Here is a 12,628-nt window from a genome sequence, read left to right as displayed (position 1 = left end):
TACAGCCAGCCCTGTCTCTCCTACACATACAGACAGCCCTGTCTCTCCTGCTCATACAGACAGCCCTGTCTCTCCTACACATACAGACAGCCCTGTCTCCTCTACTCATACAGCCAACCCTGTGTCCTCTACTCATACAGCCAGCCCTGTCTCTCCTACTCATACAGACAGCCCTGTCTCTCCTACTCAAAAAACGAGCCCTGTCTCCTCTACTCATACAGACAGCCCTGTCTCCTCTACACATACAGCCAGCCCTGTCTCTCCTACTCATACAGCCAGCCCTGTCTCTCCTACACATACAGACAGCCCTGTCTCTCCTACACATACAGACAGCCCTGTCTCTCCTGCTCATACAGCCAGCCCTGTCTCTCCTACTCATACAGCCAGCCCTGTCTCTCCTACACATACAGACAGCCCTGTCTCTCCTACACATACAGACAGCCCTGTCTCTCCTGCTCATACAGCCAGCCCTGTCTCTCCTACTCATACAGACAACCCTGTCTCCTCTACTCATACATCCAGCCCTGTCTCCTCTACACATACAGCCAGCCCTGTCTCTCCTACTCATACAGCCAGCCCTGTCTATCCTACTCATACAGCCAGCACTGCCTCTCCTACTCATATAGACAGCCCTGTCTCTCCCACACATACAGACAGCCCTGTCTTTCCTACTCATACAGACAGCCCTGTCTCTCCTACACATACAGACAGCCCTGTCTCTCCTACTCATACAGCCAGCCATGTTTCCCCTACACATACATCCAGCCCTGTCTCCCCTACTCATACAGCCAGCCCTGTCTCTCCTACTCATAGAGCCAGCCCTGTCTCTCCTACTCATACAGAGAGCCCTGTCTCCTCTACTCATACAGACAGCCCTGTCTCCTCTACACATACAGCCAGCCCTGTCTCCCCTACTCATACAGCCAGCCCTGTCTCTCCTACTCATACAGCCAGCCCTGTCTCTCCTACTTATACAGCCAGCCATGTTTCCCCTACACATACATCCAGCCCTGTCTCCCCTACTCATACAGCCAGCCCTGTCTCTCCTACTCATAGAGCCAGCCCTGTCTCTCCTACTCATACAGACAGCCCTGTCTCTCCTACTCATACAGACAGCCCTGTCTCTCCTAGTCATAGAGCCAGCCCTGTCTCTCCTACACATACAGCCAGCCCTGTCTCTCCTACTCATACAGCCAGCCCTGTCTCCTCTACTCAGACAGCCAGCCCTGTCTCCCCTACTCATACAGCCAGCCCTGTCTCTCCTACTCATACAGCCAGCCCTGTCTCCTCTACACATACATCCAGCCCTGTCTCCTCTACTCATACAGCCAGCCCTGTCTTTCCTACTCATACAGCCAGCCCTGTCTCTCCTTCTTAATACAGCCAGCCCTGTCTCTCCTACACATGCAGCCAGCCCTGTCTCTCTTACTTAATACAGCCAGCCATGCCTCTCCTAGTCATACAGCCAGCCCTGTCTCTCCTACACATGCAGCCAGCCCTGTCTCTCTTACTTAATACAGCCAGCCATGCCTCTCCTAGTCATACAGCCAGCCCTGTCTCTCCTACACATGCAGCCAGCCCTGTCTGTCTTACTTAATACAGCCAGCCCTGTCTCCTCTACACATACAGCCAGCCCTGTCTCTCCTCTACACATACAGCCAGCCCTCTCTCATCTACTGATACAGCCAGCCCTGTCTTTCCTACTCATAGAGCCAGCCCTGTCTCCTCTACTCATACATACAGTCCTGTCTCTCCTACTCATAGAGCCAGCACTGTCTCTCCTACTCATACAGCCAGCCCTGTCTCTCCTACTTATACAGCCAGCCCTGTCTCTCCTCTACACATACAGCCAGCCCTGTCTCTCCTCTACTCATACAGCCAGCCCTGTCTCTCCTACTCATACAGCCAGCCCTGTCTCTCCTCTACACATACAGCCAGCCCTGTCTCTCCTCTACTCATACAGCCAGCCCTGTCTCCCCTACTCATACAGCCAGCCCTGTCTCTCATCTACTGATACAGCCAGCCCTCTCTCTCCTACTCATAGAGCCAGCCCTGTCTCCTCTACTCATACATACAGTCCTGTCTCTCCTACTCATAGAGCCAGCCCTGTCTCTCCTACTCATACAGCCAGCCCTGTCTCTCCTACTCATACAGCCAGCCCTGTCTCCTCTACACCTACAGCCAGCCTCATGGAATAGTTTATCAGTAGTGAACCAGAGATCAATTAGGATGGTGGATTGATTGAAATCTGTGTATTATGATCATGATCAACAGTAATCTTACTATCCACTTCAGACATGTGTCTGCCGCTGTAAAAGGTAGTTGGTGTGTGTTAGTTAATAAGCCTCGTCCCGAGACAGAACGGTCCGTAGTAATACTGTAACGCTGCTGGGTTGAGGTTTCTGCCAATCCACCCAGGCGTAGTGACTGTCTGGTTTGAGGATCAATATTTTTTTATAACCTAATTTTGTCCTCAAACAGCAGTAGCAAAGAATGTGTCTTCTCCTTTTTGCGACACTGGGTTAAGTTCTCCTCAGTTTGGTCTGCCTTGTATTCTGGGATGTCAGGAGTATGGCAGAACTGTATTCTGGGAAGTCAGGAGTATGGCAGAACTGTATTCTGGGAAGTCAGGAGTATGGCAGAACTGTATTCTGGGAAGTCAGGAGTATGGCAGAACTGTATTCTGGGAAGTCAGGAGTATGGCAGAACTGTATTCTGGGAAGTCAGGAGTATGGCCGAACTGTATTCTGGGAAGTCAGGAGTATGGCAGAACTGTATTGTATATATGTATATGATATAGGTACCTCAGGTGGGTTAGGATGGGCTCGTGGTAAGAGCTGGAGCGGAATTCAGTGGAATGGTATCAGACACATCAATCCCATTGGTTTCCATGGTTTCCAGGTGTTTGATGCAAATCCCTTGCGCGCCGTTCCAGACGTTATTATGAGCCCTCCTCCCCTCAGCAGCCTCCTCTGGTGAGTACGGCTGGAATAAAAAAGGCCCCAGACAATGGTAGAAATAGTATGAGCATACAGCCAGCCCTGTTATGTAGAATTAGTTAGTTAGGGAATTAGTTAGGGAGAATAAGTTAGGGGGAATAAGCTAGGGAGAATAGGTTAGGGGAATAAATTAGGGGAAATAAGTTAGGGAGAATAGGTTAGGGGGAATAGGTTAGGGGGAATAAGTTAGGGGGAATAAGTTAGGGAGAATAGGTTAGGGAGAATAGGTTAGGGGGAATAAGTTAGGGAGAATAGGTTAGGGGGAATAAGTTAGGGAGAATAGGTTAGGGAGAATAGGTTAGGGGGAATAAGTTAGGGAGAATTAGTTAGGGGGAATAAGTTAGGGAGAATAAGTGAGGGAGAATTGGTTAGGGGGAATAAGTTAGGGGGAATAAGTTATGGAGAATTAGTTAGGGAGAATAAGTTAGGGGGAATAAGCTAGGGAGAATAGGTTAGGGGGAATAAGTTAGGGGGAATAAGTTAGGGGGAATAAGTTAGGGAGAATAGGTTAGGGGAATAAGTTAGGAGGAATACGTTAGGGAGAATAGGTTAGGGAGAATAAGTTAGGGAGAATAAGTTAGGGAGAATAAGTTAGGGAGAATTGGTTAGGGGGAATAAGTTAGGGGGAATAAGTTAGGGAGAATAGGTTAGGGGGAATAAGTTAGGGGGAATAAGTTAGGGAGAATAAGTTAGGGAGAATAAGTTAGGGAGAATAGGTTAGGGGGAATAAGTTAGGGGGAATAAGTTAGGGGGAATAAGTTAGGGAGAATAGGTTAGGGGGAATAAGTTAGGAGGAATACGTTAGGGAGAATAGGTTAGGGAGAATAAGTTAGGGGGAATAAGTTAGGGGGAATAAGTTAGGGGGAATAAGTTAGGGGAAATAAGTTAGGGGAAAGTCCTTTGTCACAGCAATGATCTTCAGGTTTCCCACTTTGCTGTTGTTTAACGTTTGGTTACCATGACAAAAGCTGTCCTTCGGGGTACAGGTGAGAGTTTAGCTAGGTAGGAGGTAGACGACGCAGGAGATCGCGGCGATGCTTTCTGCTCGTGGGTGCTGGGAATTGTCTCGACATTTTCCAGCATCTACACTTCCTGAACTCTTACGCCTCAGAGCGACGACAGGTGTCGATTGGATGTTGCTGAATAGCGACATAAGCAGACCTCCGGAGACGAACAGATCAGTAGCTGAAGAAAAGTCTTTATAAATCCCCAATCAGCCGCACATCCCCTTTAACAGTCCTTTGATAAAAGGTCGTGGCAACATGATTCTGTAAGGCTCACAGCTTGGAGAAATTCTCACAGACCTCAGTACATTAACGTGTCTGTCAATGCAGCTCTAGTCACCCTCATACAAGACCACTGATCCTGAGGGCTCAGTCGCCTTGGAGAGACATTCTATACTGTAAACCTTGTGTTTCCATGTTCAGTGTGTGTGTGTGTGTGTGTGTGTGTGTGTGTGTGTGTGTGTGTGTGTGTGTGTGTGTGTGTGTGTGTGTGTGTGTGTGCGTGTGCGTGTGCGTGCGTGTGTGTGTGTGTGTGTTTGTGTTGCAGATGTCTTTATGACATCAGCACATTTATGCAAACTCCTCTATGAGCAACGCATGGTAAACAAGGATGTGCTGTCACCGTGGATACCGGGCTGGAACACGGAACACAGCTCGTGTTTGAGGAGAGGGAAGTGATGAAAGCTTGTACAATAACACACACAATGTTTTGATGTCACCCAACCAAAAAAAAACAACAACAGGCAATTTTTTTTACAAAATGGAAAACGTGTTGAAGCTTTCAAACAATCCCTCTTGATATGATCTCACCGGAGGAGATATAGAGGGTTATAGCGGAGTGGAACACTTGTGGAGATCACAAGAGGCAACCTTTCTGTTCCTCTTTACTCTGCTAACCCTTTAATCCGTTACTATTGAGCCCTATTTCTGTATTTATTGACTCTAGGGGATTTAAGCAACGTACATCAAACAGTCAGAGGTAACTGTGTAGACTTACGACAGTGTTATTGATGGAAACGGATGGGGAATAGCAAGCAGCGGATGCTAAAGGAAGCCAAGCTTCCCCAAAAATATTTGATCAATAAAAAAATAACAATTATAAAATAAGTTCTCTTTCGTCTCTCTGTGTTTTCATAATTTTCGGAAAATTCGCAAGTGGCTGAATCTCACCAGAGAAATCGTCCGTGCGAAGGAAATGTGTAGCCCATGTTATCTGATGCTGTCTGAAACAAAGGAAACATGTAGACCATGTATCTGATGCTGTCTGAAACAAAGGAGTATGACATGTTGACACCATAGCATTTGATTGATTGACGCAATCATTTGGCCTCCCTCGATAAAGAAATGTAAAAAATAATTAGGCAATAAGCGTTGAATTAAGCTCAACTGTGGGTTATCCTGGAGCAGCACAACTCCACCCAAGGGAAGCCAGTTTGGATTTGGCTTCAAACCAACCAAATCACATCCTCAGCATAAGGTCATCATTGTAAAAAAAACATGTCTGATTCTGGTCTGCTTGTGTTGATGTCCTGCTGTAGCTAGCTTGTGTTGATGTCCTGCTGTAGCTAGGTTGTGTTGATGTCCTGCTGTAGCTAGGTTGTGTTGATGTCCTGCTGTAGCTAGGTTGTGTTGATGTCCTGCTGTAGCTAGGTTGTGTTGATGTCCTGCTGTAGCTAGGTTGTGTTGATGTCCTGCTGTAGCTAGATGTCCTGCTGTAGCTAGCTTGTGTTGATGTCCTGCTGTAGCTAGGTGTTGATGTCCTGCTGTAGCTAGGTTGTGTTGATGTCTGCTGTAGCTAGGTTGTGTTGATGTCCTGCTGTAGCTAGCTTGTGTTGATGTCCTGCTGTAGCTAGGTTGTGTTAATGTCCTGCTGTAGCTAGGTTGTGTTGATGTCCTGCTGTAGCTAGGTTGTGTTGATGTCCTGCTGTAGCTAGGTTGTGTTGATGTCCTGCTGTAGCTAGCTTGTGTTGATGTCCTGCTGTAGCTAGGTTGTGTTGATGTCCTGCTGTAGCTAGGTTGTGTTGATGTCCTGCTGTAGCTAGGTTGTGTTGATGTCCTGCTGTAGCTAGGTTGTGTTGATGTCTGCTGTAGCTAGGTTGTGTTGATGTCCTGCTGTAGCTAGGTTGTGTTGATGTGTCCTGCAGTTGATGTCCTGCTGTAGCTAGGTTGTGTTGATGTCCTGCTGTAGCTAGGTTGTGTTGATGTCCTGCTGTAGCTAGGTTGTGTTGATGTCCTGCTGTAGCTAGGTTGTGTTGATGTCTGCTGTAGCTAGGTGTGTTGATGTCCTGCTGTAGCTAGGTTGTGTTGCTGTAGCTGCTGTGTTGATGTCCTGCTGTAGCTAGGTTGTGTTGATGTCCTGCTGTGTTTGATGTCCTGCTGTAGCTAGGTTGTGTTGATGTCCTGCTGTAGCTAGCTTGTGTTGATGTCCTGCTGTAGCTAGCTTGTTGTGTTGATGTCCTGCTGTAGCTAGGTTGTGTTGATGTCCTGCTGCTGTATGCTGCTGTAGGTTGTGTTGATGTCCTGCTGTAGCTAGGTTGTGTTGATGTCCTGCTGTAGCTAGGTTGTGTTGATGTCCTGCTGTAGCTAGCTTGTGTTGATGTCCTGCTGTAGCTAGGTTGTGTTGATGTCCTTGTGTTTGATGTCCTGCTGTAGCTAGCTTGTGTTGATGTCCTGCTGTAGCTAGGTTGTGTTGATGTCCTGCTGTAGCTAGCTTGTGTTGATGTCCTGCTGCTAGTATGTCTGCTGTAGCTAGGTTGTGTTGATGTCCTGCTGTTGTGTTGAGCTAGCTAGCTTGTGTTGATGTCCTGCTGTAGCTAGGTTGTGTTGATGTCCTGCTGTAGCTAGGTTGTGTTGATGTCCTGCTGTAGCTAGCTGCTGTGCTAGGTTGTGTTGATGTCCTGCTGTAGCTAGGTTGTGTTGATGTCCTGCTGTAGCTAGGTTGTGTTGATGATCTGCTGTAGCTAGGTTGTGTTGATGTCCTGCTGTAGCTAGGTTGTGTTGATGTCCTGCTGTAGCTAGGCTGTGTTGATGTCCTGCTGTATGTCTAGCTTGTGTTGATGTCCTGCTGTAGCTAGCTTGTGTTGATGTCCTGCTGTAGCTAGGTTGTGTTGATGTCCTGCTGTAGCTAGGTTGTGTTGATGTCTTGTGTTGATGTCCTGCTGTAGCTAGGTTGTGTTGATGTCTGCTGTAGCTAGGTTGTGTTGATGTCCTGCTGTAGCTAGGTTGTGTTGATGTCCTGCTGTAGCTAGGTTGTGTTGATGTCTGCTGTAGCTAGTTGTGTTGATGTCCTGCTGTAGCTAGGTTGTGTTGATGTCCTGCTGTAGCTAGGTTGTGTTGATGTCCTGCTGTAGCTAGGTTGTGTTGATGTCCTGCTGTAGCTAGGTTGTGTTGATGTCCTGTAGCTAGTTGTGTTGATGTCCTGCTGTAGCTAGCTTGTGTTGATGTCCTGCTGTAGCTAGCTTGTGTTGATGTCCTGCTGTAGCTAGGTTGTGTTGATGTCCTGCTGTAGCTAGCTTGTGTTGATGTCCTGCTGTAGCTAGGTTGTGTTGATGTCCTGCTGCTAGCTAGCTTGTGTTGATGTCCTGCTGTAGCTAGGTTGTGTTGATGTCCTGCTGTAGCTAGGTTGTGTTGATGTCCTGCTGTAGCTAGGTTGTGTTGATGTCCTGCTGTTGTGTTGATGTCTGCTGTAGGTTGTGTTGATGTCCTGCTGTAGCTAGCTTGTGTTGATGTCCTGCTGTAGCTAGGTTGTGTTGATGTCCTGCTGTAGCTAGGTTGTGTTGATGTCCTGCTGTAGCTAGGTTGTGTTGATGTCCTGCTGTAGCTAGGTTGTGTTGATGTCCTGCTGTAGCTAGGTTGTGTTGATGTCCTGCTGTAGCTAGGTGTTGATGTCCTGCTGTAGCTAGCTTGTGTTGATGTCCTGCTGTAGCTAGGTTGTGTTGATGTCCTGCTGTAGCTAGGCTTGTGTTGATGTCCTGCTGTAGCTAGGTTGTGTTGATGTCCCTGCTGTAGCTAGGTTTGTGTTGATGTCCTGCTTGTGTTGATGTCCTGCTGTAGCTAGGTTGTGTTGATGTCCTGCTGTAGCTAGGTTGTGTTGATGTCCTGTAGCTAGTGTTGATGTCCTGCTGTAGCTAGCTTGTGTTGATGTCCTGCTGTAGCTAGCTTGTGTTGATGTCCTGCTGTAGCTAGGTTGTGTTGATGTCCTGCTGTAGCTAGGTTGTGTTGATGTCCTGCTGTAGCTAGCTTGTGTTGATGTCCTGCTGTAGCTGTTGATGTCCTAGCCTGCTGTAGCTAGGTTGTGTTGATGTCCTGCTGTAGCTAGGTTGTGTTGATGTCCTGCTGTAGCTAGGTTGTGTTGATGTCCTGCTGTAGCTAGGATGTCCTGCTTGTGTTGATGTCCTGCTGTAGCTAGGTTGTGTTGATGTCCTGCTGTAGCTAGGTTGTGTTGATGTCCTGCTGTATGTGTTGATGTCCTGCTGTAGCTAGGTTGTGTTGATGTCCTGCTGTAGCTAGGTTGTGTTGATGTCCTGCTGTAGCTAGGTTGTGTTGATGTCCTGCTGTAGCTAGCTTGTGTTGATGTCCTGCTGTAGCTAGCTGCTGTAGCTAGGTTGTGTTGATGTCCTGCTGTAGCTAGCTTGTGTTGATGTCCTGCTGTAGCTAGCTTGTGTTGATGTCCTGCTGTAGCTAGGTTGTGTTGATGTCCTGCTGTAGCTAGGTTGTGTTGATGTCCTGTGTAGCTAGGTTGTGTTGATGTCTGTGTAGCTAGGTTGTGTTGATTGTGTTGATGTCCTGCTGTAGCTAGCTTGTGTTGATGTCCTGCTGTAGCTAGGTTGTGTTGATGTCCTGCTGTAGCTAGCTTGTGTTGATGTCCTGCTGTAGCTAGCTTGTGTTGATGTCCTGCTGTAGCTAGGTTGTGTTGATGTCCTGCTGTAGCTAGGTGTTGATGTCCTGCTGTAGCTGTGTCCTGCTGTAGCTAGTTGTGTTGATGTCTGCTGTAGCTAGCTTGTGTTGATGTCCTGCTGTAGCTAGGTTGTGTTGATGTCTGCTGTAGCTAGCTTGTGTTGATGTCCTGCTGTAGCTAGCTTGTGTTGATGTCCTGCTGTAGCTAGCTTGTGTTGATGTCCTGCTGTAGCTAGGTTGTGTTGATGTCCTGCTGTAGCTAGCTTGTGTTGATGTCTGCTGTAGCTAGGTTGTGTTGATGTCCTGCTGTAGCTAGGTTGTGTTGATGTCCTGCTGTAGCTAGCTTGTGTTGATGTCCTGCTGTAGCTAGGTTTGATGTGTTGATTGTGTTGATGTCCTGCTGTAGCTAGCTTGTGTTGATGTCCTGCTGTAGCTAGCTTGTGTTGATGTCCTGCTGTAGCTAGGTTGTGTTGATGTCCTGCTGTAGCTAGGTTGTGTTGATGTCCTGCTGTAGCTAGGTTGTGTTGATGTCCTGCTGTAGCTAGCTTGTGTTGATGTCCTGCTGTAGCTAGCTTGTGTTGATGTCCTGCTGTAGCTAGCTTGTGTTGATGTCCTGCTGTAGCTAGCTTGTGTTGATGTCCTGCTGTAGCTAGCTTGTGTTGATGTCCTGCTGTAGCTAGGTTGTGTTGATGTCCTGTAGCTAGTTGTGTTGATGTCCTGCTGTAGCTAGTTGTGTTGATGTCCTGCTGTAGCTAGGTTGTGTTGATGTCCTGCTGTAGCTAGCTTGTGTTGATGTCCTGCTGTAGCTATGTCTTGTGTTGATGTCCTGCTGTAGCTAGGTTGTGTTGATGTCCTGCTGTTGTGTTGATGTCTGCTGTAGCTAGTTGTGTTGATGTCCTGCTGTAGCTAGGTTGTGTTGATGTCCTGCTGTAGCTAGCTTTGTGTTGATGTCCTGCTGTAGCTAGGTTGTGTTGATGTCCTGCTGTAGCTAGCTTGTGTTGATGTCCTGCTGTAGCTAGCTTGTGTTGATGTCCTGCTGTAGCTAGGTTGTGTTGATGTCCTGCTGTAGCTAGGTTGTGTTGATGTCCTGCTGTAGCTAGCTTGTTTGTGTCCTGATGTCCTGCTGTAGCTAGGTTGTGTTGATGTCCTGCTGTAGCTAGGTTGTGTTGATGTCCTGCTGTAGCTAGGTTGTGTTGATGTCTGCTGTAGCTAGGTTGTGTTGATGTCCTGCTGTAGCTAGGTTGTGATTCCTGATGTCCTGCTGTAGCTAGGTTGTGTTGATGTCCTGCTGTAGCTAGCTTGTGTTGATGTCCTGCTGTAGCTAGCTTGTGTTGATGTCCTGCTGTAGCTAGGTTGTGTTGATGTCCTGCTGTAGCTAGGTTGTGTCCTGATGTCCTGCTGTAGCTAGGTTGTGTTGATGTCCTGCTGTAGCTAGGTTGTGTTGATGTCCTGCTGTAGCTAGGTTGTGTTGATGTCCTGCTGTAGCTAGTTGTGTTGATGTCCTGCTGTAGCTAGCTTGTGTTGATGTCCTGCTGTAGCTAGGTTGTGTTGATGTCCTGCTGTAGCTAGGTTGTGTTGATGTCCTGCTGTAGCTAGGTTGTGTTGATGTCCTGTAGCTGTTGTGTTGATGTCTGCTGTAGCTAGTTGTGTTGATGTCCTGCTGTAGCTAGGTTGTGTTGATGTCTGCTGTAGCTAGCTTGTGTTGATGTCCTGCTGTTGTGTTGATGCTAGCTTGTGTTGATGTCCTGCTGTAGCTAGTTGTGTTGATGTCCTGCTGTAGCTAGGTTGTGTTGATGTCCTGCTGTAGCTAGCTTGTGTTGATGTCCTGCTGTAGCTAGCTTGTGTTGATGTCCTGCTGTAGCTAGGTTGTGTTGATGTCCTGCTGTAGCTAGCTTGTGTTGATGCTGCTGTAGCTAGTTGTGTTGATGTCCTGCTGTAGCTAGGTTGTGTTGATGTCCTGCTGTAGCTAGCTTGTGTTGATGTCCTGCTGTAGCTAGCTTGTGTTGATGTCCTGCTGTAGCTAGCTTGTGTTGATGTCCTGCTGTAGCTAGGTTGTGTTGATGTCCTGCTGTAGCTAGGTTGTGTTGATGTCCTGCTGTAGCTAGGTTGTGTTGATGTCCTGCTGTAGCTAGCTTGTGTTGATGTCCTGCTGTGATGATGTCCTGCTGTAGCCTGCTGTAGCTAGGTTGTGTTGATGTCCTGCTGTAGCTAGGTTGTGTTGATGTCCTGCTGTAGCTAGCTTGTGTTGATGTCCTGCTGTAGCTAGGTTGTGTTGATGTCCTGCTGTAGCTAGGTTGTGTTGATGTCCTGCTGTAGCTAGCTTGTGTTGATGATCTGCTGTAGCTAGGTTGTGTTGATGTCCTGCTGTAGCTAGGTTGTGTTGATGTCCTGCTGTAGCTAGGTTGTGTTGATGTCCTGCTGTAGCTAGGTTGTGTTGATGTCCTGCTGTAGCTAGGTTGTGTTGATGTCCTGCTGTAGCTAGGTTGTGTTGATGTCCTGCTGTAGCTAGGTTGTGTTGATGTCCTGCTGTAGCTAGCTTGTGTTGATGTCCTGCTGTAGCTAGGTTGTGTTGATGTTGTGTTGATGTCCTGCTGTATGCTGCTGTAGCTAGTTGTGTTGATGTCCTGCTGTAGCTAGGTTGTGTTGATGTCCTGCTGTAGCTAGGTTGTGTTGATGTCCTGCTGTAGCTAGCTTGTGTTGATGTCCTGCTGTATCTAGCTTGTGTTGATGTCCTGCTGTAGCTAGCTTGTGTTGATGTCCTGCTGTAGCTAGTCCTGCTTGCTGCTTGTGTTGATGTCCTGCTGTAGTTGTGTTGATGTCCTGCTGTAGCTAGCTTGTGTTGATGTCCTGCTGTATCTAGCTTGTGTTGATGTCCTGCTGTAGCTAGCTTGTGTTGATGTCCTGCTGTAGCTAGCTTGTGTTGATGTCCTGCTGTATGTCTAGCTTTGTGTTGATGTCCTGCTGTAGCTAGCTTGTGTTGATGTCCTGCTGTAGCTAGGTTGTGTTGATGTCCTGCTGTAGCTAGGTTGTGTTGATGATCTGCTGTAGCTAGGTTGTGTTGATGTCCTGCTGTAGCTAGTCCTGCTTGTGTTGATGTCCTGCTGTAGCTAGCTTGTGTTGATGTCCTGCTGTATCTAGTCCTGCTTGCTAAATCATCCTGCTGTAGCTTTCCTAGGCCATGGATGGAGATGGAGATTTGGACTTGTGGTTTTGACTTTCTCTGTACAAGCCAATGATTATGACGGTGATTTTGATCATAAATTAATATGTTGTGCCACTGGCCTGAGACGATTGAAGTTCAATATGTAGCCTAGTAGGCTAGCGTTTACTAGCTAGCTAACTTAGCTGGTTCATTGTTGCCGATGTGAGGAAGTCAGGCTAGCAAGCATTTGAGCTAGTTAGCCTATAAAACAAAAACTAAAAGTGTACTGTATGACAGAGACATAGACGGTTTTGCCAACATGAAAGAGAGAAGGATGACATTGGTGAATCAACTAGTCTGCAAGTAGGGCGAGTCAACTTAATTTGTATTACTAGTGTGCGCAAGTACCATGGACAGACACATGATAATTAGCAACATTGATGAGACTAAATCGTTTTTTTGGTATCTTTACGTTTGTTTTAAGTGTATTAAACTAAGCTTATATAGCCTTGTGGATTTGATGATGTTTAACGGGTGCTGGAATAGCAGAGGCAGGGCTCCTGTTGTCTTTTTGCTGACTTGTGGTA

The sequence above is a fragment of the Oncorhynchus masou genome, unplaced genomic scaffold, assembly GCF_036934945.1.
Source record: "Oncorhynchus masou masou isolate Uvic2021 unplaced genomic scaffold, UVic_Omas_1.1 unplaced_scaffold_1645, whole genome shotgun sequence".
Lineage (NCBI taxonomy): Eukaryota > Metazoa > Chordata > Actinopteri > Salmoniformes > Salmonidae > Oncorhynchus > Oncorhynchus masou.
The sequence above is the reverse complement of the archived record's forward strand: the minus strand, read 5'-3'. Positions refer to the sequence as shown.